This window comes from Calonectris borealis, chromosome 4, assembly GCF_964195595.1.
Source record: "Calonectris borealis chromosome 4, bCalBor7.hap1.2, whole genome shotgun sequence".
Classification (NCBI taxonomy): domain Eukaryota; kingdom Metazoa; phylum Chordata; class Aves; order Procellariiformes; family Procellariidae; genus Calonectris; species Calonectris borealis.
In genome coordinates, this window is record NC_134315.1 from 53506948 (window position 1) to 53534773 (window position 27826).

General features: G+C 40.7%; 1 protein-coding gene across 2 annotated transcripts in view; it reads left to right on the forward strand.

Moving 5' to 3' along the window:
* The window catches only part of GRID2 (glutamate ionotropic receptor delta type subunit 2), a 745311-nt gene that overhangs the window by 646181 nt on the left and 71304 nt on the right, over positions 1-27826 (forward strand). The gene's annotated exons all lie outside the window — the stretch shown is intronic.

Sequence of the window (27826 nt, forward strand, 5' to 3'; positions counted from 1 at the left end):
TTCTGGTTTGCCTTCCCAAGTTATACTAAAGGTTTCAGAAGAATCAAAAACCAGAGCACGTCAAACACAGCTGTGTTGACTAATGGCTTTTAGCTGAAAAAAAACAACCAGTGTATCATGCTGGCAGGTAATTCCAGATTACAGCCTTTGATTTCTCATTCCTGGAAACATGGCAGTTGTTGTCTTAAAATCTACAAAACCAGAAATATCTAGGTTCTTTAATTTCCCATGCCTCTGCTTCCCAGGAACAAGCACTTGCAAATTATAGCGTTGAAAAACCAAGTTGCAGCATGTGAGCAAGCCAACCACCCTCCAATTTTAAAATACCAAAGGGCTCAGGCCCAATTCTAATGAACATACATATCCACCTATGTGTGTGCAGTTTCTCCCCTTCTTTCACCTTACAGGAAGAAATGACACAGAAAAAGATTATTTGCCAGTTGCTGTTCACACAGAAGATCGTATTTGGCCTGTTCGGGGAAAAAAGCTGGATGAAGAATGTGATGTTAAAAGCTAGTTTTAGGCAAGGAAAATTAATATTTAAAAAGGTAACTGATAAGAGGCAGAGATTATAATCTCTGTAAAATACTTCCAAAAAATGAAAACATTTCAGAGGAAAGAATTCATGGGTCCCCTTGGCCTACTTATATACTTCGTAATGTTCTTCAGGGTCTTGAACTAATTTAACTGGCCGCATCAGCACTATTAACTCAACCAGATTATAACCCTGGACAAGCTAAGCCAACAGGTCTCCCTCTGTGCTTCATTTTGTTTCTACCATTAATCAGCGCTAAAGCATGACTGAATAGCAGTTTGTCCAAGCTCTCCGAGGCTGTTACCTCGGCACACATTCCTGGAGTGCCAAGTGAAGGCTGAGACTTATTGAGTGCTTCCAAACAGGTACAGGGAAAGGGTTTTCCACTAGGCTGCCTAATGACCATGAAGTGACTGTGATAGGAGGGTCCACCATGTGCAGGAAGGATGTTATGGACGCGGTGGACATGTTCTTCTTTAACAACACTCCCTGCTGCACCCTCTCCAAGGTTAAATAGGGTTTGCAAGTAGCCATTGCAGAAGAGGCTTTGCGAAACATGTTTGTTATATCTTAAAAGTCCTTTAGTTTTGTCTTGCTTTTATTCTGCAAATTACAGTGGAGCTGGCACTCTTTTTATTTTGAGGAAAGTAGCAGTTTAATACTAATGTATATATAAACAGAGGGAAGGGCAGGGGGATCAACCGCTGATTTACTCATCGCATCATCCCGCTTGCTCAGCAGGACTGCATGCTTGCTGTACCAGTGACTTCATGGGGAATGGCACCTGTGTGAGTGAAAATACAATACAGCCAAATGACAATGATTGCATAGTCCCATTTTGCATCAGGCAATCTACCGCTTTGACCTGCTTTTCCTGGCAGGAGGGCAGGGCAGGCAAAAGAAATAAGATGGCAAGATCATGCCGTTGTAAGTTTTCAGGTTTTGATATTTATTGGTCCTGCTCTTCTCATAAATGAGGTGCATATGTATCACTGTGTGTGCTCCTATTCCATCCATAGTGAACAGCTATATACACCATGAGATCTGGTTAGAAAGCAGCTGGGTAGATTTACCCTGAAGGGAGAGCAGACTTTTAAATACCTCAAACAGGAGACAGCCTGAAAAGTGCAGGCACTTTAGATATTTTCTGCCACATATTGTCCCTTCCTTTCTCAAAAGGCAACAAAAAGCAGTTGAAGATCTGAATTGAAGGTAGGGAAGTATTCAGTTGTTTGTCTTCCTGCTCTTTCAAATCAAAATGGAAGGGGAGGTAGCTGTATTCCTATATATGTTTGGATTATTCTGGAGAATATTCACTTTTATTTTCTTTTTTTCTTTATTATTTTGTGTATTTCATTGATTTTCCTTTTTTTGCATAGGTTATGAAATATGCATCTCATTCTGTCAAAGGAATCTCTATTTCACGGAAGTTATTTATTTGGAGAGGATTTACAGAGGCCTGAGTCATGCCTGCTTAAACATTCATTGAGGACTCCAAGAAAAATCATTTAGGCTTAAACATATCACATTACATACCTCTTTATGTCTTCTTAAAAAGCACATTACCTTGCTTAATCCTTTACAAGCACCACAGGCTTTCCTATCCTTGGAACTATTCCCATTTAAAATATAATCAAGCGTTTCCATTGTGCCCCTGTCTGCTCTTTCTTCCCTAGAGTATAATAGTGCCTAATGCCCTATCCTACCGACCTTGTTCCTCTGAACATGATACCATAGCCTACAGCGTCTACATTTTTCTCAGCAGTACAAAGTGGAAAATTCCTGCATAGGCAGAATCCGAATGTGTTTGAAACCTCTGTCAATTTAACTCTATCTGCAAAATATTTAGCTGGTAGGAATCTTGTGAATGACTGTCAGGTGAAATAACGTTTCTGGATAGTGCGTTAAAGGAAACTCCTCTTAGGATCTCATAATATTTCCTCTTCAATTTGCACAAAAGCAATCAAAAGCAATTTGGTCTTGAGATTTTTATTTTCTTGTGATCCTACTTGCATTGCCACGCTAGCAACTGTTGAGCCCTTTTGTTTTCCCTGAACGCTCTGGATGGCACTTTTACCTTTCTGAGAATACTGTAATAGTAATAATATTGTTTAAACTACCTATGAATAGGCCATAACAAAGCTTTGCTAAGGCGGTTTGTCTGGGGAAGAGAGGGGTAATAATTATTTGCGATTCTGTGCTAGAACAAATTGTTAATAACTGTACATGGTTATTCTTAATTTGTTTTCAGCAGTAGCAACAGCATGAAGATTTCTATTGATGGGCCACAAAATTCCTGAATTAACTAATTATTGTGATTTATTTACACATTTGCCATTGGAACTGCCATTCTGGTGGCAGACACACTGATCACACCACAAAAAGATCTAGTTAATACATCTGTGTTGTGAACATTTCTGACCATGGAGTTGGCCAATAAAAAGACACTGAAAACAAGAGATAACCAAGACAGACTTTTTGGATATTGGATCTGTACTGTGATTCAGCAGTTTGACAGTGGCTAAGAAAGGGATATGAAGCGAAAAAGGCAAGAGCATATAAAAATGCTGGCACTGTACTCCAGTCCCCCGTATATCTTTATTCACTACAAGGGGATCGGCTACGCTGTACAACTGTTGGTTAGCAAACTAATTATCAACCCAGACACTGGTTCCCTGATTCCCCTCTGCCTCTGGAGGGGATGATGATTGGGCAGATGAGACGTTCTGTTGCTGCTCTACAAGTAAGAAGGTTCAGGAGTACCCATAAGACCTTGACATGTTCAGCCCCACAACTGAAGGTGCAATTTATCTATTTTGCAATTGCCCTCTCCTGCACAGTCCACAACTTGGAGCTGATAGGTGCCTGGGGGTACCAAAGACACCTGCTGTCCTCACTTTGTATTATCATGAGTGGTCTGGTTCCATGTTATTTGCTATATAGCGTCCTTTTCCTTTAAAGCAAGTCTCAACATAAAACCTGAGCCAGATTTGCCAGTGAACTGCTCTTAATAAGGACAGGAGGAATGCCTGATCCACTGACACTAGCATGTTTAATGTCTCATGGCTTGCCATGTCAGTTTATGGGGGTGGGGGAGTGGGGTATATTTCATTGCAAAGCATATTTCTCATAGCCTTATCACAAATTGGCTTCAGTTTGGATTAGCCTAAAGAATAATCAGCTTGGAGAAAGATCTGCACCACCCACCCCCCCCCAATCCTGTGTATCTTTGCTTCCAAATCCAGAGCTTAAACAAACTTGCAGCAGTGCAAAAATTTAGAATCCTGACCAGAAAGCACTACAAACACAGTGTGGTGTTACTTTCAGGCATTATCAAAAGGCTAATAGTTATCTGGATTAGCTCAGGGGATCAATGTGTTTTGGATGTATAATAACTGATCTGTGACAGTTAACAGAGCATGAAGAAAATTCTGTGCATAGCTTTAAAAATGAGATATAAAACTGTTTTCCTGCTGCCTCATTTTCTCAGAATTCAAGGTAGGCTCAACGAAAGGCTTGCTCTCCCTCACGAACGCTCCTAAGCATATACCAAAGCTTGGTCTAACTTGACTTTCCAGAGAGTTTTCACAGGTTTTATCTTGAGTAGAACACCTGTAAAAGTTATTTTCTGCAGAGTTTGGCTTTATTCAAATGAAAATGTAAGTCAAAATTTGAGTCAGTCTACATATCAAGAAATGGATCTACATGGACGTGTGTTCATCCAACAACTAAGCAAGCCAACTACTGCTGTATTCCTTTGTGTCCAGTTTCCTGAAAATTTTATCTGTTTATCTTCTCCTGTTTCATCTTACATGCTCCTGAATATACCTTACCCCTTTTGCTCTCATTGAAATGCCATCCAGGTTGCTCATGACTTCTGTTCAAAGCTCAGTCTGCATATGCCTGCCAGTCACTTTAACAGCCTCAGATGTCACTGGCTGATGTCCTGCTGTGGTGCCATGACATTCTACCTTCCATGACTGTCTTTGCTTGCTCTGTCTCTTATCTCTCTATTATTTTGGAGAATTTTCCAGATCTGTCCTCCAATTTTTGTTGGCCATCCTACATCCAAGACCATAGTCTTTTCTATCTGTAGCTCATCCCTGAGTATTCTCAAGTCCGAACAAATTCAGCTAGTGGTTCCAGGGAGACAACTTGCAGTTCTGCTTCTCTTACACTGAACTGAGTTCCTTTTATCTGAAATAAAATTTGTGTGTTTTCCTCTACTGTCTTTTCATGAATGTCTGACCACTAACTTAGTTCAACCTAAAACCTACAAGAGCTGACCTTGTAGTCTTCATTTTCTTTCCTGTGGCTTTCTATTGCTTGAGCTTGTGTGTCTATTTAAGTTTTGCCAATTTACCTTCCACAACATGTCTATGATTTACCCATACAACCTCCAGTCCATCACTTCAGTACTTTTCAGTGTTATTTTCTCTGGGCTTTACAAAGCACTCTTTCTGCATTTAGTTCTGTTGAAAATGCTCCTGGGGAAAAAAAAAAAGAAAAAAAAATTTCTTGAGTTTCAAGGCCCTTCATGATTGATTCTGACTCTCCCTGTAGCTTTCTCATTTCCGAATTAGAAATCATTTGTGTGAGCTTTCAGTGCAACTCCTTTTTCAAGCAAGTATCTTCATGCTTTCTCCAAGGACTCTCGTGTAAGGTATGAAGTTTTCCCTCAAGACAGTAGTCTTGTCTTTTCTTCAAACTCCTTAACACTCTCCTTTGTTATTACACTAACAAAAACCTTGACAACTAGGTCTCTGGTGTACTGTGATCGCTACCCATCAACTGAGCAGCACTGTTTTGTTGATGCTTTATGCTCTTTCCCTTCGTTTGGCTTATTTTATAACTGCCAAATAAGAGGGGAGAGAGGAACTCACACTACAGTCATCTAAATACCATCATAGATGTGATGCGGGTGAAACCAAAGAACTACTATACCCCAGAATGAACTAAATTAATGAACACAACAATTATCAGAGGAAGAGTATTTCTCAGAAAACAACCTCTCTGTGTCTGACCTTTCAGCCTTCATCCTCAAAGGAGAGCTACAGCCTAACTTCAAAAGATGAGCATGGGAGTTAAATTTTGTAAAAGTCAGATACAATATAAAAAGATAGGGGGAAAAAAAAGATTTTATTAAGAAATCTGTCCTTATTATATCTTGTTTTCTTCAGCTTCAGTGGTGCCAGCTACACATTTCTCTTGAATTGTCTCATTGATTAACATAATTGCATTAATCCCAGAGAGAGTTTTCTAATCTTGAAGTTTTCTGCTTGTTTTTGAGAGGTTTTGAGAAGGTTTGTTTGCTTGAAAGCTTGGTTATTTAGGGGTCCCACCACAGATATATCCCTTCTTCTGTTTAAAGATAATTCTCTCTTAAAACCTTGCTTCACTTAGATCCTTAAAATGTCATGACTACAACGATACTCCCATCATGTGTAACTTCAGGTGCCTAATTTAGATGCCCAAGTTTCTTTCCTAGCTATTGTAGACAGCCAATTTCCTTCTCTAGACAGTGGTTGGGAGTGCCTAATCTGGGAACCTATTTTTCTTGGTGGCTCATTTTGTACAGTACCTATCAAAATAAGATCATATTCCGTGACTAGACATGGCAATAAAAATAAGAAATAGCAAAATATACCCTGAGGAACTAATTTTGCTTGAATCCTGTAGAATTGCATTCTGCAGAGAGCTGAGTCCAGACTTTTCAGCTGGAGAAAGGATGGCAGACCGCCATTTGAGGAGTGAGCATGGGATCGGGGGGAGTCCCCACCCTTCATCCTGATGGCCAAATACAAAGCTACGTACTTCACGCCTTAGCCTGTTTCTAACCCTGTCGTCATCTTTTTACAAGGCAAAACCGTCCAGAGAGGAAAATTGATTCCTTTAATGTTGGAGATTTCACTTGGGGTTTCTCTTGTGTGGAAATGGACTAATTAGGATGGCGTCATGAGAGAAACACGTGGAGTGCACCCCTGTCCTGACAGTAGGAGACCAGCTCTGTAGAATTGTGTGGTAACTGCCGCTATAAGGCACTTGGTCTAAACCAATCCTCATGCACCCGCAAAAAGTAGAATTAATTTTGTATTAAATAGTCCACAGATTCCACCTGTAGAGATAACAAATAGGAGTCTTCCTTTTTCTTTTTTTTTATTTCTGGAGAACTTTGGATATTTCTGATAGGTGGGGAAGGTAGGACCGCAACACCACGCTCTGACCGCAACATGCAGAGTAATTGCTTGTGGCTACCTGTATGAGGAGTTTGTAGCTGGTAATGCTTAGTTTATCCCCCTTATATCTCCTTGTACCTTTTTCTGGTAGTGTGCAACTCTGGGAATTGCTGCCAGAGCAGTATGTATCCCCATTTGTTTCTGTGGCCATATCACATCTGTATACCATAATCTCCAGCTTTATATATGAGAGACTTTAAATTTCTGAATAACTAAGCAGCATGAGTACTGCTTTCATTTGCACTAGCAAGTGATTAATTGTAGAAATTCCGAGCTCCCTACTGAAGCTGGGATTTTTAGGGGATGGGAAATTTTGGAAGGGAGCAGGGAGAAAGAAAACTGACAATTAGGAAATAATTTAAGAAAAAGAGTGTAAAAGCTGAGCATGAGTATGTCAGGATAATGCTCAAAGGGAATTTTTTTGCTAGCGTTATTTGTTGCTGAAGTTTTCTTAGCTGGCCACACTCAGTATTAGGGAGGCACCTGTTAGAAAGGGTGGCATAAGCAGAAAAGGATGCTGAACCCACCCCTACAAACGAGTATCTTAATTTGTGCATATTTGGGTCTAACAGAGCAATGTTATTGTCATATTCCATTAAAAAAGGTTTCTGAATATTTATTATGTGATGAGTGTATTTATTATGCATTAGCACAGGAGAGATCTGAAAGAGAAACAGCTCTCATGGGTGCTGTTATAAACCATCTCATGAGTGAAATACAGGCTTTAGTAAAGAGTACAAAACAGGAGATGTCTTTACGGATATATTTGAAGCAAAACGGAAGTTCTGCTGCATGTTACTCTCTCACTTAAAACCAAAACAAGATGATGTTCTCCCTTCTGTTTATCAGCTGCAGGGGCCAGGAAGGGTTTGGGAGAGGAAGACTCTTTGGGGCAGAAAGGTACTGAGAGTGCAATTTTGTACGGTGTCTGTTGTCATCTCTGCACTGCTGCTAGAGTGACGTTAGTCCTGATGTGGCATCTTACAGTGAAAGCATGTGGGGTATATATAATGAAAAAGCAATACAGGGAATCTTTTGCTAGATAATAAACTTTTGCTACTTTTTCCAACCCATAAATCTGCTTCTCATGCAATTGTTAAAATTGTATGTGCTACTTTCCTAGGCTCTTCCACCTATGGCATTGTCTCACCAAAAAAGAGTATGTCCAACAGCTTTAAATGACCAAAAACTGTAGAGGGATGAGCAAGCTGTGCTGGGATGCTAGCAGAGCAGTGAACCTCCCCTTGTGTGTCAGCAGCTTGTGGAGGGGTATACCCTTCTTCGTATTTTTGAGTAGCACGTATATCTCAGGTTTTATTACTGCAGGGTTACTTTGAGCTCAGCACTCGCTGCTCTGCTCTATTAGCACCTGATGTCTTCACAAACTGGGTGCGCTGCTTGCATGTCGTTCCACTTTGGCAAGCCATCATTTATTTTGATTTAGCAGGAATTGGAATGAATATCACATAACAAGTCCTGTAATCCTTTAGGCCTCTGAGATTGCTCTTTATTAAACAAGAGAGACTCCTGATGGAAGTTACAAACTCCTACGAATATGCTTTCCTAGTCTGGCCGCATCAGATGTGGGCCATTTCTGTGCAACCTATGGGGAAGCAAAGCTTTGGGTGAGTAAAATGTCCTCCTTGAAGTATTTTTTGTTACTTTTTCAGGTCAGTTCTTGTAGCCGTTTTCCTATGGGAGGGTGATGAAAAGATTTGAATTTGTGCAGTTTAACAACCACACATTTTCTTTTGTGCCCAGATCTAGTTCTATACCCCTTTTTCAAAACCATCAGTGGAAAAGGTCTGTCAAAAATTGCTGCCTCAGGGAGAAATAGAAATTTGGATTATGTCTCCTCCTTTGTTGGTTCTGCCTGCCCTTCCCCTGCTTTTTTTAACTCCCTCATGCAAAGTCAGTAGTAAAGCCACAGCTCCCTTGCCGAACCCTCTCTGTGGCTCACATCCCTTTCCACGGCAGACAGATGTGTCTGTGCTCTGATTCCTCATTTTGGATTCTCGTTATCCAAAGAAAGAAAAACTCTCTAAAGTGTCTGACGGAGAAGAGTAGTTTGGCATTTGGAGCACTCTTTGGCTACAGGGGACATGAAGGGTATTCGGCATCTATTATTCTGGTCCTGTGAGCTCTTATTTCTCCATTTTACCTCCATTAACTTAATGCTTTTCCTACAGAGGTTCTGTAACATTTCCAGGTTCATGAAGATGAATAACACCACCATACCGAGGTCTCTGGGCACTACACAGACTCCTATGCAGCTCTAGCAACCTCGGCTTATTCTTTTCCTTCTGAATTCTCGCTTCACTTTGTTCCCTCCTTCTTACTTTTTCATTTTTCTGTTTTTTGACCCTCTGTCTCTTCTGTTTGGATACCAGCTACTCCAACTTTTTCCCAGCTCCCTAAGCTTTTCTTCTTTCCACCCTTCACCTCTCTACGTGGTCACGCATATCCTTTGCTATCTCCATCAGCTTACATTGTCTCACTGTTTATCTGTGCAATGAATTCTGCAACTTTCAATTCGCAATCAGTTGAAGCTTTCCAAAACTCTGACTGTCACTTTGAAGCCCAGTCACAGGCTCACAGTGTGGTGGGCTGCACTGGGGACGTATCACACACAGATCAGGGGAAATGCAGACTCTGTTTAATGATCAATAGATGGAGACAGGAAAGCACACTCTTGCTTCAGGCATGGAACTTGGTAATGTATTCACTTTCTTGCTTAAATGCTTCCAGCTATCATTTTGTGTATTAACATATTTTAATAATACCCAAATACGTTGTGATGCATTAACAAATGCAAATGATGGGATTGAATGCAAGGCTGTTTAAAGGATATATGTGACAGAAAAAAGACATGAATAGAAGTAATGAGAAAGGGATGTATAAAATGTGCTGTATATTCCAGCTCTAAAACATTGGACTATGAGGCTGCAAGTCTAAAATGGTGAGAGAGGTGTAAGAGGTAACAGATTTGGAGCTGCTGTACCAATCGTTCATAAAGCAGTTTGACAGATTAATATAATTTGTGTTAAATAACTTGTAACTAAATGTCGTGGTTTAACCTGGCAGCAGCCAAATACCACGCAGCCGCTCGCTCACCCCCCCTGCCGGGTGGGATGGGGGAGAGAATCAGAAGGGTAAAAGTGAGAAAGACTCGTGGGTTGAGATAAAGACAGTTTAATAGGGAAAGCAAAAGCCGCGCACACAAGCAAAGCAAAGCAAGGAATTCATTCACCACTTCCCATCGGCAGGCAGGTGTTCAGCCATCGCCAGGAAAGCAGAGCTCCATCACGCGTAACGGTTACTTGGGAAGACACACGCCATCACTCCGAACGCCCCCCCTCCTTCTTCTTCACCCAGCCTTATATGCTGAGCATGACGTCATATGGTATGGAATAGCCTATTGGCCAGCTGGGCCAGCCGCCCTGGCCACGCTCCCTCCCAGCCCCCTGCACATCTGGCAGGACATGGGAAGATGAAAAGTCCTTGACTAGCGTAAACAATACCTAGCAACAACCAAAACATCAGCGTGTCATCAACATTATTCTCACACTACATCCAAAACACAGCACTATACCAGTTAATAGGAAGAAAATCAACTCCATCCCAGCCAAAACCAGGACAGTATCCACCCCTTATTCCATACCATTTACATCATGCTCAGGTCCCACACTATCCAATACATTCTCATTACCCACCATCCCCCTTCCCATCCTTTGATATAATACACAGATATCATTCCCTTAGTCTATGGACCACCCCTGTAAAATGTTCATAAAATATCCATAAATGTCCACAAAATGTCCACTGCGTTCATTTAGTCCATGACTTCGGGCTCCATCTGTTATGGTGGTCACTCAGGTCAGCAGAGGTGGTGTGTTGCATGGAGTTACTGGGCACCAAAGCCAGCTCAGGTCGGGTCACTGCTGCACTTGCGCTGCTTCTTGTAAAGTTTGTCCTCCGTTGGTTCAGGTGGTTCCTGCTATAGTAATTCCTATAACACGCAACTCAAATCATGGGTTACAACAATTTAAAGGTATATCCATTACAATCTCCACCCCTGGTCCCTTTGGGCCAGATCATAGGGTTTAACATTGCAATGAACTCCTCCCCTTGCCCCTGCTCCGGCTTGGATTTATCCACAGACTGCAGTCCCTTAGGGTGTACCTGCTCCAAGTGGAGCCTTACCTATGAGCCACAGTCTCTCCAGAGGTATACCTGCTGCGGCACAGGCTTGTCCACAGCCACAGTCGCTTCGAGGTGCACCAGTTCCAGTGTGGCCTTCTCCATGGGCCACAGTCCCTTCAGAAGTAAACCTGCTCTAACATGGCCTTACCCATGGCTGCAACCTCTCCAGGGGTGTACCTCCCCTGTCATGGGCTTATCCACGGCCACACGCTTTGAGGTGCTCCAGCATGGCCTCATGCACAGCCACTGACACTTCAAGGTGTACCTGCTGCAGCATGGACTTATCAACAGCCACAGATGCTTCGAGGTGTACCTTCTCCAGCGCGGACTTATCCTTAGGCCACAATCCCTTCAGAGGTATACCTGCTGCGGCACGGACCTAATCACGGCCACAGACGCTTCAAGATGTACCTGCTTGGGCATGGGCTTATCCTCGGTCACAGACGCCTCGGGGTGTCCTGTCCCGCATGGACTCAGCCACAGGTCACAGTCCCTTCGACTTGAGCTCACACTGGAGTTCCAGCCTGTCCAGCACAGCAGCACAGAAACAGCAGCGATGCCCTGGCCATCTGCCAGCCCAGGCGCATCCCCGTTGCTGTTATCAGAATGTTCCCAGGCACAGCACAGTAAGACGATCAGCAGTGCAGCAGTACAGCAAGCAGCGAGAGCAAAAAAGCAGCCACTAACGAGCACAAGACTCTAATACACATTAAGGCAAGCAAGCCCCATGGCAAGCACAAGAGCCTGCGAATTAATAGCTAAACAGCAGTAACAGCTATAAATTCAATCATCTAGCACATTCCAATCAAACCTGTCGTTATCTCGAACCCTTCGAGCCCCACGTTGGGCGCCAAAAAGGACTGTCGTGGTTTAACCTGGCAGCAGCCAAATACCACGCAGCCGCTCGCTCACCCCCCCTGCCGGGTGGGATGGGGGAGAGAATCAGAAGGGTAAAAGTGAGAAAGACTCGTGGGTTGAGATAAAGACAGTTTAATAGGGAAAGCAAAAGCCGCGCACACAAGCAAAGCAAAGCAAGGAATTCATTCACCACTTCCCATCGGCAGGCAGGTGTTCAGCCATCTCCAGGAAAGCAGGGCTCCATCACACGTAACGGTTACTTGGGAATACACACGCCATCACTCCGAACGCCCCCCCTCCTTCTTCTTCACCCAGCCTTATATGCTGAGCATGACGTCATATGGTATGGAATAGCCTATTGGCCAGCTGGGCCAGCCGCCCTGGCCACACTCCCTCCCAGCCCCCTGCACATCTGGCAGGACATGGGAAGATGAAAAGTCCTTGACTAGCGTAAACAATACCTAGCAACAACCAAAACATCAGCGTGTCATCAACATTATTCTCACACTACATCCAAAACACAGCACTATACCAGTTAATAGGAAGAAAATCAACTCCATCCCAGCCAAAACCAGGACACTAAACAAACAAACAAAAAGTCTATTCCAGACACCAGGAAATGCAATTGCAGTGAGTAGATCTGTAGTAAGACTCCACTGTAAGACATTTAATAGTCCCTCATGAAATCATTCCAAAGTTTTTAATTCTAATACTCTTATAGCTGTAAGTAATAGGAAAGCAAAAGAGGATAGCTCAAGGAGAACCTGCAGCTGCTCTGATAGCAAATTTTTAGACTATCATCCTGAAATAATCAATACATTATTGGTAGGCAATGAAATGCTAGTGAATAATAAGGATGGTGCAGGAAAATTAAATTGTAAACTAAAAAGCACTGGCAGAATACTTAGGAAAATCAACCTTTCTAGTCTCTAACGTATATGAGTATCAAATATCTAAGTATCAGAACCTTTAACTAAAAGAGATGATTGCCCTTAAAGTCATCCTAGTCTCAAAACAGGAGGGAGAAGAAAGTCCAGTGTGATTTAAGATATCATCTAGAGAAATAAGGACAGAAAAGGCTAATTTTTCAAATACAAAAAAGGAACCCAAAATTTTACCTACGCATCCCCAAAATGGCGTTTATGTTTAAAAACTCCAGGTCTGTGCTTCTAAATACCTGTGCACATTTAAATGCAAGTACAGGTTGTAGAGAGATCTCTTAAGGTCTATCTTAAAACATCTGGTCTGGGAGACTGGAAACTGGGCAGACTTTTGCTGCTGGCTGCTTTTTGATGGATCAGATGGTTGTAGAAAAACAGTTTCTCTCTCCTGTTACTCCAACCTGCAAGACACGGCATGTGTCCGTGGTGCATAGGCAGCGACAAATGAAAATGGTAAAAGACCTTTCATTCTCTGGCATTAACCTGGCACCTTTCATATGCAACAAAATCCTGAGAAAGCCAAACAAAATAATGTGTTTTTTCTATACCATATATTATGATGCCTCCCCCTACTGTCTTTTTCTGACCTGATTCAAGCAACTGAGAAGGTGTTTCCTGAGTGCTTTTCTTGGAAAGAAATGTAGATGGAGTGAACTTTCCAGCCACCAAGTTAAAAATTTAGAAGTAACAGCACGTCATTGAGGAAGGTAGGCCAGGTAGGTAAGCTGGCTTTCTTAAAGTGTGTCAACTGAAAATAAAGCTAAAATTCTTCTGTTAAATAAGCAGAATCTTTCCTTAGGCTGAAGAGTAATGATGAGTGTGGTTTTTCCAACATTTTATTCTCTTTAGTTAAATTGCGAGCAAGCAGTTTATGTCTCTCTGTATTTGAATTAGGTGGCAGAGTTGTCCGGTTTGAAAATGTGACTACAATAAATCAGTTTCTTTTTAATAGCCAAGCTATGGGAGGAGAGGATTAAAGTGCCATGTGGAGTATTTTAAGAAGCATTTTAACCAGGCTGTAATCACATTTCAGTCTTCTATCAGTCTGCATAAAATACCTGATCTAGATAGACTGCGCAACTCCCTCGCTGGGATTACAATGGCAGGAGAGCGTTGTTTACCACTCCCAGCTCTAAAGCTTTTCCACTGCACGGGGGTTGATCGGTGTTTGTGGCTCTTTGCAGAATGCCTAGTTAATCAAATAAAACAGACCCCATTCCCTGCTGAATGTAACAGAGGGAGGAATATAAATACCAGGGACTGTATCAAGATGGGTGGAAAATACAATGCATCTGTAATGAAAAGCCAGTAGATAAGCAGCTGTATTATACAAGTCTGTAAGTACCAAGCTGGCCATAACTTCAATCAAAGAGCAGAAGCTTTGGTTGTTTTATCGCTCTGACCTCGGGTTGGGATTTCCTTGTAATACTGCCGTGGTTTAACCCCAGATGGCAACTAAGCACCGCCCAGCCACTCGCTCACTCCTCCCCGGTGGGATGGGGGAGAGAATCAGAAGAGTAAAAGTGAGAAAACTCGTGGGTTGAGATAAAGACAGTTTAATGGGTAAAGCAAAAGCCATGCACGCAAACAAAGCAAAACAAGGAATTCATTCACTACTTCCCACCAGCAGGCAGGTGTTCAGCCATCTCCAGGAAAGCAGGGCTCCATCACGCGTAACAGTGACTTGGGAAGACAAACGCCATCACTCCGAACGTCCCCCCTTCCTTCTTCTTCCCCCAGCTTTATATGCTGAGCATGATGCCATATGGTATGGTATGACCCCTTTGGTCAGTTGGGGTCAGCTGTCCCGGCTGTGTCCCCTCCCAACTTCTTGTGCACCCCCAGCCTCCTCGCTGGTGGGGTGGGGTGAGAAGCAGAAAAGGCCTTGACTCTGCGTAGGCACTGCTCAGCAGTAACTAAAACATCCCTGTGTTATCAACACTGTTTCCAGCACAAATCCAAAACATAGCCCCATACTAGCTACTGTGAAGAAAATTAACTCTATCCCAGCCAAAACCAGCACAAATACCTTTCTAGCAAGAATTCTCAACCTGTGAGTAAACAAATCTAGAACATGGCACCTTGCCATTAGTGAGTCTTGACCCTAACCAGGATACAAATTCCCAGGAAACCTCAAAATCTTCCGCTAAGCACTGGCTGCAATTCCTGAGTATTCCTTTGTATAAGAGATGGATGGCCAGGACATCTTTCTTGTGATTGATCCAAGGTATTGCAACATACTTTGGTCCAAAACAGTCTGAATTTGTGACCTCTGTGAGACACTGAAAAAAATAATCTGTGTCCTGCAGCATGGAGAAGTGGTATGGGCTAGGTTCCTACACTGCAAGTGGTCAGAAGAAGACAACAAATTCAAATTTTAAAACCTCTAAATTTTGTTTCACGCATGCAGGAGTTCTGAGCGTGGTTGTGTTTTATGTGACACTTCAAGTATGCACTGGGGAGGCTGCTGGACTGGGCCTCTCAATGTCATCTCATTCATGGGTCTTCACTAAGCATTGGTATGAGAGAGGACACCAGTCTGCTCATCCCTTACAGAGGAGAGGCACACAGCTACTGCTTGCTCAAAGGCAGAATTTGGCATGAAAAAAATCAGGTGCTTATAAGCAGCAGTATCTTCAGAATCAAAATTTTGGCCTCAAGGGCTAAAATTTTGCTCAGGTGTTGTCTTTACACACAAGTTGTTATACGAATCTCTCTTGGAGTCCCAAATGTTGCAATTCACAGCATAGTCTGGAGACAACACACACTAATGTAGGTGCAGATCGGGCAGGTGTAAATAGCAAAGGTGTTTTTCTCACAATTTTTCAACACACAATTTCTCACAAAAGGAGAATGTGAGTATCAGTTAATCAATGTTTGCAAAACGCTTTCAGTCCATCAGATGATGCTATTATTAAATTGAACATCTTTGCTTATGCTATAGTTGTGCTGAAAGCTAAATGAAGGAGATGGTTTTCTTTAAACAGTATCTTATTCTTCATTAGCTTGATCATTAAACCATTTTGGATTTAACAAAGTGAGCGGCAGATGGAACACAACAAAGAGAACAGAACAACAAAAAATGAAACATGATATGAGATCATGGAAGAGGATCAAAGGAGACAAACTCAAAAGTAAATCAAAAGAGCTCATACCAAAATTCTGGCTAAAATAATGACATAAAACATATGTTTGGGAATGACAACAGTTGTGGAAAATACTTGGGGTATTATTTTGTCTTTCCATAGATACCAATAAAGATCTTGATTTAGAGGATTGTACTTCTGAATACGTTCTCTCATGCTGTGGTGTTGAGAGTCTCCCCACATTATCAGACATGATATTGGTTTTGCAAAATTAAAATGAAGTTTAGTGGAAAGGAGTGGAAACATCAGCCAAGCATGTAACTCAGGATCACATAAATTCTTTGCATCTGATGGATTTTACTGCCCTTCTTGCTGTACGTCTCCACTCCTAAACTAACATTAGCTTTTCAAAATCTTGAATCTCCCAATTCAGCCTCTCATCAACTGGCTTCTCCACCCGTTTCTCCACCTTCCTAGAACATCCCACCAAAGCTTTGTCCTGTCTTTCTACAACACCCTTTCTCATATCTTCAGAGTTAATTGCTCCCTACATCCAACATGAGAAATCATTAGGTCAAATTTGTCATCCATTGAAAACAGTCAGTGGTAGACCTTGGCCCTGTTTGTATTTGCATCCACCAATTTGGAAGCTGACTTGACTGTTCCAGACCTCATGAACCAAGTAACGTGGAGGGAAAATCTCATAAGAGCAAGAATTACTTTACATAACATTATATAACATCCAGATCCATTCCTAGCTGAACGAAGACAAATTACAAATAACAGAGAAACTTGCAGAAGGTTTGTTTTGCATTTCTTTCTAACAGTAGTCCTAGGCCTGGTGGAGTTTCTTCAGTCCCCATAGAGTTTTACATGACACACTTTTTGACAGATCCTGTGTCAAATTATATTGTGTCGTTTCATGATTTATACTGCACACATTCTATACGGCTTTCAGTATGTTTTAGTTATTACTACTCTATTAAATTACTACTCTGTAAGCTATGAGGTGTTTCTAACACCCCATGACAAATTTTATGTACGTTATGCAACTGCAGTTTTGATTTAATCTTTATCATATCATACTCAATCTGTAGAATTTTATTTTTATTATGCTCTTGCCATATTTTATGCCCTTACAGGTCTGTGTTTTATCTCTTGGTTCATTCAGCTCAAACATTGCTAGGCCTAGGTACTGCACGGAGTGTGTGCCCCATGTAGGTACAGAGTAAGTCCATTGAACTGAGTATTACTTATTCAATAGCTGCCAAATGTAGATGCCTGTACTAGGCCTTAGATTCCCATTGAACTTGCATTATTGGGCTCTAAATAATTTGAAACATGACAAAAAGAATAAACACAGCTAAAAAGAACTCAAAAAAGACAAGAAAAATATTATTGTGGTTTTACCTTCTTCAGCTACAATAAAATATGCTTTTCATAGATATGTCATACATAAGATAAAGGAGGGTATATTTTCCTGGCATTGTATTTCCTCTGCTTTCTTGTATACATCTTGTGAATTAAACTTTTTCTAAAATATGACATGAATGATATAGCAACAAAGATACTACATTGGACTTGATGTAGGTGTCCATCAGTAGGAATTATGCTTTCCATTTGTGACTGAAGGGATCATATCTTCAGAAGAAGAACCCACGTGTGTGCAGTATGGTATGCGTATGATGTTTTAATATAACTGAACACAGAAAGGAGGTGCGTCTACACCCAAGCACTGCGCAGCTGCAAAGCTGTTTGTGCGAGTTGTGCGTACAGATGCACGCACGCAGCTGCTTTTCCTGAAAACTTGGTTAGGCATATATCGCCAGTTTGTGAGAAGCTGTGTAGCATCCTTTAATATCTTCCTAAACAAGTGAAGAAGAAATTGTGTTTATTGTTTTCCATTTTAAAATCCATACTGAAGGAATGAGGAACATGCCAATAAAATAGACCTGGGCAAGTAAAATTTTTTTTTTTGGTTTGGCACCCAGTTAAGGCTTTTTCTCCACCCTCGCCACTGTGCTGGCAGCTCACGTGTTCCCAGGTGCAGTGAAGTACTGTGGCTTCTCTCTAATTCTTCCAAAGCCAGAGAAAAACTGCAGTTCTTCCTCACATTTAGTATATATGTGTTCAATGTAATATTCCTTTCATGGCATAGTTCTGTAAAAGAGAAGTTATTTTTAAGTTAGGTTATGATATAAATGTAACTAACAATTAACCATCAGTTTAGATATTCATTCTTCTTATAGTTAAGGTCCAATTTGTTTTTCAGTAAAATAAATAAGACAACACTGAATGAGATTACATTTCCTAACAAGGTAGTGGCATTTTTCAAGCCATCCCCACACAGATGCTAGGTGATACCTGCCACACATTGGATGAAGTGCTAGAATGTCAAGTTGATGATTTTATGATGCTATTGCTTGTGGTTTTCTTTTTCCTTTCCTGTTGTTTGGTGCTAAATAATGAAATCATTTCATTCGCTCGAGTAAGATATTTACTGGTATACATGATTAGCTGGGCACCTAGCTGTCCATGCTGCATGCATAAATACCTGATTTACAAGTGCATTGTGTAACTATGAAAATCGCAACTGATGTTCCTAATTCTAGGTGAAATGCTACTTCATTTTAACAAGGCAAATCAGCTGATTGCATTGTATTATCACGATTAAAATTGAAAAAACCCTGTGCCATCATTTTTTCCATTCCATAAATATTTTAACTCCACTGTTCTCATTACTCATCTCAAAGACGTCTTAGCATTTTTATTAATGTGTTAGGACTAGAAGTAGTACTTGAATTTAACCCAATTGTATTATATTTTTCAAAAGAACACCAGTGACACAGGGTATACACATCAAACTCAAATTAAGAAAATGAATAAGACTGGCTGACTAATTGCATTGTACATTTACCAAAGAACTATTCTTCTCATTTATGATATAATAAGATTTCACAGCATATTTTGTCCAAGTTTGAATCCGAGAGGCTCAGGCAAAACGCAAGGAGACATAAGTTTCCGTGATTTAGCAGACTTATGGGAAATCTACAGTGAAGAAGGAAATACAGTTGTTTATTGTATTAATGATCGTATTTATATGTGTTTAGATTTTTTTAAGATGCCTACAAACATAGATCAAGTAAACCAGAGTGAGTTGTCATTAGGCATTTAGCCACTGCAATATTACAGTAATATTCCAAACTCAAACTGTGTAAGGAAGGAGGTATTTTTATAAAACATTGTTTATCTTTAAAAGCTCTAAAATTGTCAACATGTCATCACAGGATATTTCCATATTGAACTATTAAGTTTTGACCAAAATGGTTTTTCCTTTTGAAATGTTAATCCATTGCAGGGAAAATAATTCAGGTTGAAGTCAACTTTTTCAAAGAAGATATTCTCCAGTTTGGATTTTTGCAATGCTTTTCCTTAATTCAAAATCTTGAAACTCCTTGTGCAGAAAAATAACTAGTTTCTGTCCAACTCCATTTATCGCTTTCATCAAGCAAAAGCTCTGTGTTTAACATTATCTCTCTGAGTTTGTGTCAAGTGTACTGCCCAGGAATTTCAGTTGATTTATGTTTCAGGAGAAAGAAGGGATTAGAAATTTTTCATGAAAAATATCAGTCCTGAATGAATCCTCCAACACGATAAGGAATTGAATGATTGTTTTACAACATTTTTTTTTTTTTAGTTGGTGTTTGGCTGCTGTTTCCTAGTTCTGCCAACTGTAAACTCATTTCTGGCACGTGAGCTATTGCGTGGGCAGGTCAGGATGAATTAGAAACAAATATAATGGGAGTCTGTGACTTGCATTTCATTCGTTATTTACAAAGGTGTGCAAAATGAATGTTATAGACTTGGATAAGTGGAAATGCCTGCACAGGTTGTAGCCAGAGACAAACTATGTTGTGTACACTTTAAGGCAAAGGCTGTAAGTATTTCACTCTGTAAGGATGCAAAAGCCCAACTATCACCTGAAATTGGAATTGCAATAAACATATAAAAACCTTAGTTGAATGTGAAGAGTGCTCAGATGCATAAGTTACACTGGTTTAGGTGCTGTCTGAACTTGAAACTCCTTCTGGACACTGTTTACATCTTCATTCACGTTTGTACATAAAGAACCTGGGTGCCTGCTCCTTTACCTGGACTTGCTCTGCCTGGCAGAGGCTTAGTTGTGCATTTTAAATGACTGTAACCATATTCTTTGTATTAACTGTTTTACGTGAGGGGTTTGACTTCCTAGTTGGTGACCGTGAAATGCTGAGTTTTGGATTGCAGGAGATGTGCTGTCTGTATTTTTCACCCTGGCACCCTGCCCTCCCTAGCAGCTTGCTGCAGGGTGGGCAGCAGCAGAGAGGAGCTAGCTTTTAAGACTACGGAGACAATATGTGACAACTTGTTAGGTTGTGTCATCTTCTTAGTTGTCTGCATGGTGACAGCAAGCAGGCAGTCTGAACTGAGTAAAAAATGCCACTGCACTGGTCGTCTTCCTCCCACAGCTCCTAATGTTTTCCATGAGTCCTAAACTACAAAAGACAGAGAAAACCTTCTTAGCTCAGATCTGTAATGTTTTCCTTTCCTGTGGGTTTGAAGTACCTTCTTGCGAGAATTAAAATGCATTCAGCAGCAGGGTCTCCAAAGACCTGACAAGCTGGTGACAAGGGGCGGTGTGGTGGCATTAGGAACCCACACGTTAGAGGAATAACAATGCTCTTAACAATGCACTGACCTGGGGATACAGGAACATTTATTTGTGCAGCACCCGCCATCTAGGCTGCGTGGTCAGAAGGAACTGACCTGCCTGCAGGAGACCTGATCGGGCTTAAAACTGTTGCTTTAGCTGGAAATACCATAGGGCAGAAACTTCTCTGTGGAGCTTTTCCAGAGTGCTTTGCTGGAAACCCTCTGTGGCACCAGTCTGTGCCACCGTTCAGCAGCCTGAACTTACAGCCTGAAAGAAATACTTAGAGACACCCCAGGGTAGCCTTTATTGAGCTCTCAGGGAAAGGGGATGCCAGGTATCGCTGAAAGGTAGAAACCTTAAGGGGTTGGGACAAATCTCAGTCCGCTTCTTTCCGCAGCCACATAAACCACTGCGCTTAAGGGGAAGATTCACTGCTAGAGAAGAAGATTGATGGTTTCGTGCAGGTTTGCCAGAGGAAGAAGTAGCTTTCAAGACTACCAAAGTCTGTGTGAAAGCAAACTGATGTGAAAGCACTGAGCTTTATGGTCCGAACCTGCTCCTTCGTGCCCCAGCCCAAGCTTGTGAGGTGCAGTGCAGGTTGCCAGCAGTTAGTGCTTCTTGTCTCCTCCAGGGTACCAAAATGAGGGGAAACATGATAAACTGTTGTGCAATGTAATTTCAGAGGGGGAAAAAGAGGGGTTGAGAAGCATTTCCTTTGGAGCTTCAGGATTCTGTGTCTAGATTTGCAGTGCCAAGCTGGCTCCATCCAAACCTGGGCAGGAGATGCTTATCAAAGAGAGAAGGATAAAATGGTTCAAAAGAAGATAGTGAAATTCTTTTGCGTGAGTAGTGGAACATCCTGAATCCTATTACCACTGTAAAGTGGTCAGAGCTCTTGTACAAGGAATATAAAAAAACTGAAAATTAAGTCAGTTTCTTCAAAAGGTTTCTAAATGAAACTGTATTGTTTCAAATGAGCTTTTACTGGAGGATTTTTCAGTAACATTGGTAGTTTTGCAAAGAATTTTCTTGTGGTGAAAGTTCTTTTTCAGATGATGAATGGTTTTGATGAGTAGTTTTTTGACTTTTGATTATTTTTCTATCCTTGCAGTTGGTATTCAGTAAGTATTTCTTTGAATAAGGAATGCTGCCCAAGAATTGCATTTAGATTGACTCTGCTTCTAAAGAATGAGGACAAGCACCCTTCAGTTAATGTCGTGCTGGATCGATTTAATTTAAAGAGGGATGCTGCTTCTCTAAATTCACCTGGTTTTATCTTCTTCATGATACTTTAATCCACAGAATTTTACCTTTTTACCCAAATTAAGAGGATTGATCTGTGTACATTTTCTCATTTAAATGTTCTTTTATTGGGGATTAGCTGCCACAAAAATACAAATATATTAGAAGTGGGGAGTCACTTTAGTGATATTTTGTTTAAACTTGCCTCATTATTGAGACTGCCACTTGGCTACCACAGATCTAAGTTTTTTGAGGAACCTGAAGTGCTTTCATATCATTTCTGTATATGACCTTCACTGGTGATACACTTAAAATAGTCTCCATTACTATCTGCAGCACTTAGTTGTCATAAAATAAATGAGAAGCTGGCATAAAAAAAAATTGGTTCCTTACCTTTCAAAGGTCTGCTTTGCTGAGATTTTTTTTCTGTTGTTTTTTTCTCCTGTTTCTCTCCCATCTGAAATTAATGTTAGCTGTAATGAACCTGTGGTTCAGCTGCGTGTCAGCGATTAGTGTGATCTGATGCCCTTTTAGTGCTTTGCTGTGATTACCTGGAGAAGCAGCTGTCTCCGTTCTCCCACCACCCTCAGAAATTGTATCTTTGATTGGCCTCCGCTCTGTTTTGCTCTGCTTGTTATTTTCTTTCTTGTAACTTACAAGATGCGTTTAATTACAATGGCAAAATGTGAATGCACTGAGCACTGGAAAAATTCTAACACAAAGGCGCCCTCTCATTACAGAGCTCTCACACCTGAGTAATCCTTCTAATTCTGGATGAATTATTCAAGGTCTGCCCAGTGTAACAAGTGAAGTGTGATCATGAGGCTTTTCTCAAGAAGTTGGTGGCAGGTTGCATATGAGGAATTAATGCTTTTCCTGGTGAAGTTTTATTTGGAGCAAACAGACATGCCATTGAAGCTGATATGACAATGTAATGAAAGATAAACTTCATACTGAAGAGGAGATGAGGCTGGGATTTCTAACCTCTTCTTTCTTCCCCTAAACTCCCCGGTGTTTCATTTCCTGCTCCTGTTCACTTCTGGGCACTAGCTCAATAATGCTTTTAGAAATGATTCCACACTTCTCTGTTTGAATAAGTACAAAGAATAAGTTTCAATATTTGTCAAATAGTGCCCCTTGAATTTAAGTAGCTCTCTATAGACCCTGCAAAATGACATTCTAACGGGTTATTATTATTATTATTATTTAATTAGCTGCTTGCCTTGATGACTGAATAGAGTTTTATGTATATAGGCATTTTTATTCTGCACTCTTAATACCACCACAGGAATCCAACTCCCGTATTGCACCACAGAGAGCTGTCGGTCAGATTCGTATTCTGCCTCCCTGATTGCATGACTGCATTTCACTGTTAAGTTCTGCAGATCAGCCACACATGCTGGCCTGCAAGGGAGTGCAGGGCAAGAAGCTCCAAAATTGTACTTCAGAACTACAGAAAGTTTAGTTTTGAGAGAACTGTAAACTAGTGGGTTTTATTCAACAAAGATGAAATGTGAGATTTTATTTCACTGGGATCCAAATAGAAGTTATCCAGAATTGTGCCCTTTGTGAACAAAACCAAGACTTGAAACCTTTGTCCCTGGAGGAAAACAAATTAGCAAACGAGAATTTCTCTGAAGGCAGAAGATCTGACTTCTGCTTCAGTCTGATAAACAGCAACTTTGTTGGCCTCTTGCAAGAGGATTATGGAGTTCAATGTGTTTCCATTCCCTTCTGCTGACAAAAACTCCATTGTGAATGCCATCAAGCTGTTTGGCAACATCTGACAACACGAAAGTCTAAATTTAAGCTACCACCACAAATTTTATCTTTGCCTTTTCCCATTTCAGAGTACAATATCCACATTATGTATATTAGCTCTCACTCATATAATTGCAAGTGTTTGTTCAATTTTGTTCCCTCTTCTTCACTCCTCATGTAACAGCAGCCTTGGTGAAGCTGTTTTGTAGAATGGAGTACAGCCCTCTGCAGGCTGCAGCTACTGCATGCTTGCTGAATATGCAAAGATTATGTCAAAAAATTAATTTTTATATTTATATATGCCGAAGTCTTAGGTCCACACTGATAGGCATAGGGCTAGCAGCATCGGATGATGTTTTTCCCCTTTGTAGTCAGTGCAGTGGAATGGTCCATATTGGAGAACGTGACCCTCAAAGCACTGTATGGAGCAGGTGATCAATCAGTGTCCTTGACTGGGTTTAGGTCAGAGCTGGAGTCGCTGCTGCTATGCTGTGGAAGAGTCTGTTTCTGTTCAGGTGTTCTTGGCTAATATACAACTGACAACTTCGTAGGCAGGGAAAGTTGTACAGCAGTTGGAGGGGAAGGATGGTGCCTGACTCATAATGGAAATGAGTAGAAAAAGCATCACCATTGTGCCACCGGGGTGTAGGTACAGGGTATTCAGAAAATATGCTTCATCAGCACTACCTAATAATTTTCAGATTTTCTTCCAGGAAATTAATATCACTTTAATCAGTTGAAATTTAACTGAACTCCCTGGCCTTAAAAGTTGTGTTGTTTTTGTAACAGGTAACACATTTTATGTATAATGAAATATTTAAAAGAGGTCTGCAGGAAAAATAAGTGCCCGTTCTGTTTAACCTGCAGCCTATTGTGTACATTTTTTCTTTTATGAGGATTCTTTGTATTTCTTTTGAAGAGGAATTTAAAATACAGAAAAGATATTGTCCAAGAATTCAAGTATGAAAAATGGCAGTAGTTGGTTGTTATTTACTTACAATTATTTTTTTCTGAAATTTATAATTTTCTAGACCTAGAAATGTGTTTTTAGAATGCTGGAGTTGTACACAAATACATTATTCAGCCTACTCTGCATAATGGGTTAGCTGTAAGAAGAAATACTATCCACATCCGTGTTGGCATAAAATATGTGCATATGCAATGGTGTAATGGCTTTAAATGCTTTCCTCGTATAACTCAACTGGTTTTTGGTGGAGTCATCAAAGATAAATTTTAGCTAATATCTACAGGCAGGGCTTCAGCAAATAAAAATCTTGTAAATGTGCAGTGATAGAAAATAGAAATATAACAGCCTTATAGAAATAGTTTTACCATCTATGTGCTGATGGCCCCTATTCCATGTAACAACTTTTTTCATAATAACTCCTTTGGAATTGTTCACAAAACAGTGAAGTCGGGTCAAGCACTTCTGACAGGTACCATGCCTCACAGTTTCACTTAACAAACAGTGTAGCACATGAGTTCAAAATACCCTGATGAACAACTAACAGGTTCAATTTTGCCTGTAATTTTTTCTTCCTATGGCAATAGTCACCAGATACTCCAAAAATCTTTTTAGCCTCTGCTATACTGACAGGTGGGATGCCACAGGGAAGGAGACTGAAGTGTCAGTTCTCCATGCACTGGCAGACAGGAAAGCTGGGTTTGCTGCTGAATGATAATACGCTGCCCTCCTACAAACGCTTCCCTGGCAATCCTGGGCTGTGCGGTCATGTGTGAACAGCATTCAGATTTGCTACCATCCTGAAATGTTATTATCTCAACACAAAATGCCAATATAATGATGTGGAAATGTAGAATCAGGGATGCAGATCTTCTGCGAGTAGTGAGTTATATAGAATACAAAGAACTGTTTCTTTTTCCAGGGAGATTTTGCTTTCATTTAGCCCCCATAATTGACTGACTGTAAGCTCCTTAACTTTTTCTCATAATGCAGAGTTGGATTTTTTGCTGTTCATTTTGAAGCCCAGAGTGGAAGTCTTCAGTATAGCTATTGGAAAGCTACAAAATATGTGCTTCTCATAGTAAGAGGGAGAGAGAGGAGGATATAGGTTTTTAATTGACATTTTGTTCTGAAATTCCCTTCTCCTTTCACACAGAGCATCATCTCCCCCTTTTCATAGTATAGCTACCCCTTATTTGTAGGTGTAAATCTAAAACATCAGCAGTGTTCCAGATATTCTATACTGTAACAAAATTTTATTCCTAGATCTTTAGGCTAAAACCAGTCTTAAGCTGTGTGAAAGATCCATGGGCAGACGGTTTAGACTATGAATCTCAGAAGAAGGGTATGCTGAAAAGGGAATCATATGCCTCCTGAGCTGCCAGATAACTGATTCTCTCTTAGCAAGACAGGTGTTTTTCTCATATATAAAAATTAAGAATTGGAGACAGTTCAAAAGTAGTGTCACTGCTAACGGGAGGACTGAACTGATAGATTTGCAAGAAAAGATTAAAGAAAGCTATATCCAGCCCAGCTAAGTAACAGAAAGGCTCATCAATAATTGAAAGGTGTCAGCCCCAAAGTGAGAGTATTTAGAACTGCAAAAGGAAAAATAACTAGGAATGACATAAGAAAGTTAGTTTTAAAAAAAAACGTGGTAAAAATAAATACGTTGAATAGCAATGAAAACTGTTAGACTGAGGAGTAGTTCCATAAAGAGAGTGATTGCAAACATGACAATAGCATGGATTTCCTCCATGGATTTGAATTCCCTAGATTTGTAAACGGATAGGGCAAAAATGCTAAAAAGGATGTATTTTACTGCATGGAGCAATCATGTGTTGAAGGTAGATGGCTGGGATGATCCCTTCTGGCTCTTCAATCTCTTTCTTGCCCCATGCACTTTAACTGAGGCTCACTGTGATCTTATCTATGAAAAGCAGTATCTTTGTGGGAACCTGAACTGTGATATTATCAGGTCTGCTCCAAGGATCTTGTATATACCACTTCATCACAGATATTATTGACAGTAAGTGCTTTTACCACTTTTATATATTCTCACTGTAAGTTGTTTTACAGCAAGGCAGACAAATCAAGAGAATTTTTCCTGACCAGCTGAGCAGCTGATAAGTCTCTTTACAAGCACTTAGGTGAATTCAATGCACTAGGAGACGTTAAAAGGGTGGGTTAGGACAAAAGCGGGTGTCAAAACATAACCCTCTGCTCTTGCCATCACCTCAAAGGTTATCTCCCTGCATGTAAAATTACTCCTCTTTTGAACCCCACTTTTCCTTAATTCCTTTGTTTGGAAAGTCCATCTGATCCTCTTCAGGACTCATTTTCCCCCTTCTGATCTTCTGCTTTTGTCTCCTGTTTTCCTCCCTTGCTGTCTGCACATCATGATTCTTTTTCAGGCTGAGTCATTATCCTTTTAAATGCTCCTAGAAAGAGCTTTTTTCTCAGTCATGCTATCTATTTTTTAGCCAAGTGGTGCCTGTGGGAAGATCAGAATAACCCAAGCTGGGAAGAGTTCTGTGAGTTGCCGTGCCTATAAGACGAGCATATAGGTTGTATTGTTTGTTAACAGCAAGTTCACCTCTATCCTTTATTCCCTGGCTGTTTAGATAAACCTTAACCTCCACTGGGAGGCAAAAAAAAAACCATTCCTGACCATTTTCAGAGCCTGAAGATTAAAACTGACCCAGTCCTGCATTTCTGTGTGTGTATATTTTGAAAAGAATTTTCTTCATCCTGCCAATCATGCAGAGTCCACAGATAATATGGCTCCCTTTCTGCTCCAAAATCTGCACAAATCCTCCACGTACCATGGCTACAAATGGAAATAGGAAATATTCCCTTTCCAGGCCTGCAGTGCCTAATTCAGATTGATTATGCATGAAAAGGAATGTGTCCCAAATGCAGTCGTTCCTTGTGCACTACATCTTGTGAGCAAGCAGCCGGTGTGGCTTGCTTCAGTAACTTTTATATGTAAACAGTCTTTAAAAACATAATCTACATTGTCAAAGCCTAATCTAAATGATGTACTGACATTGCTTATTTTGATATGCTGACTTGGTTTTGAATTCTCTCTGGGTTGCCTGGCCCCAGATGGCCTTTTTTTGTTTTGTTTACTTTTCACTTAGCTGTCACATATTTATTCCCATTAGATGTACAAAGTCAATGGGTTCAGCCTAGTTTTACAGCTTAGTTGGCTAATATGGCATAGGGAAAGCGCTGAGTGAAGCCAAGCAGCGGGTCAGGAAAAAAGCAATGTGATTCTTCAGGTCTGACATAGAGACCAACGAAA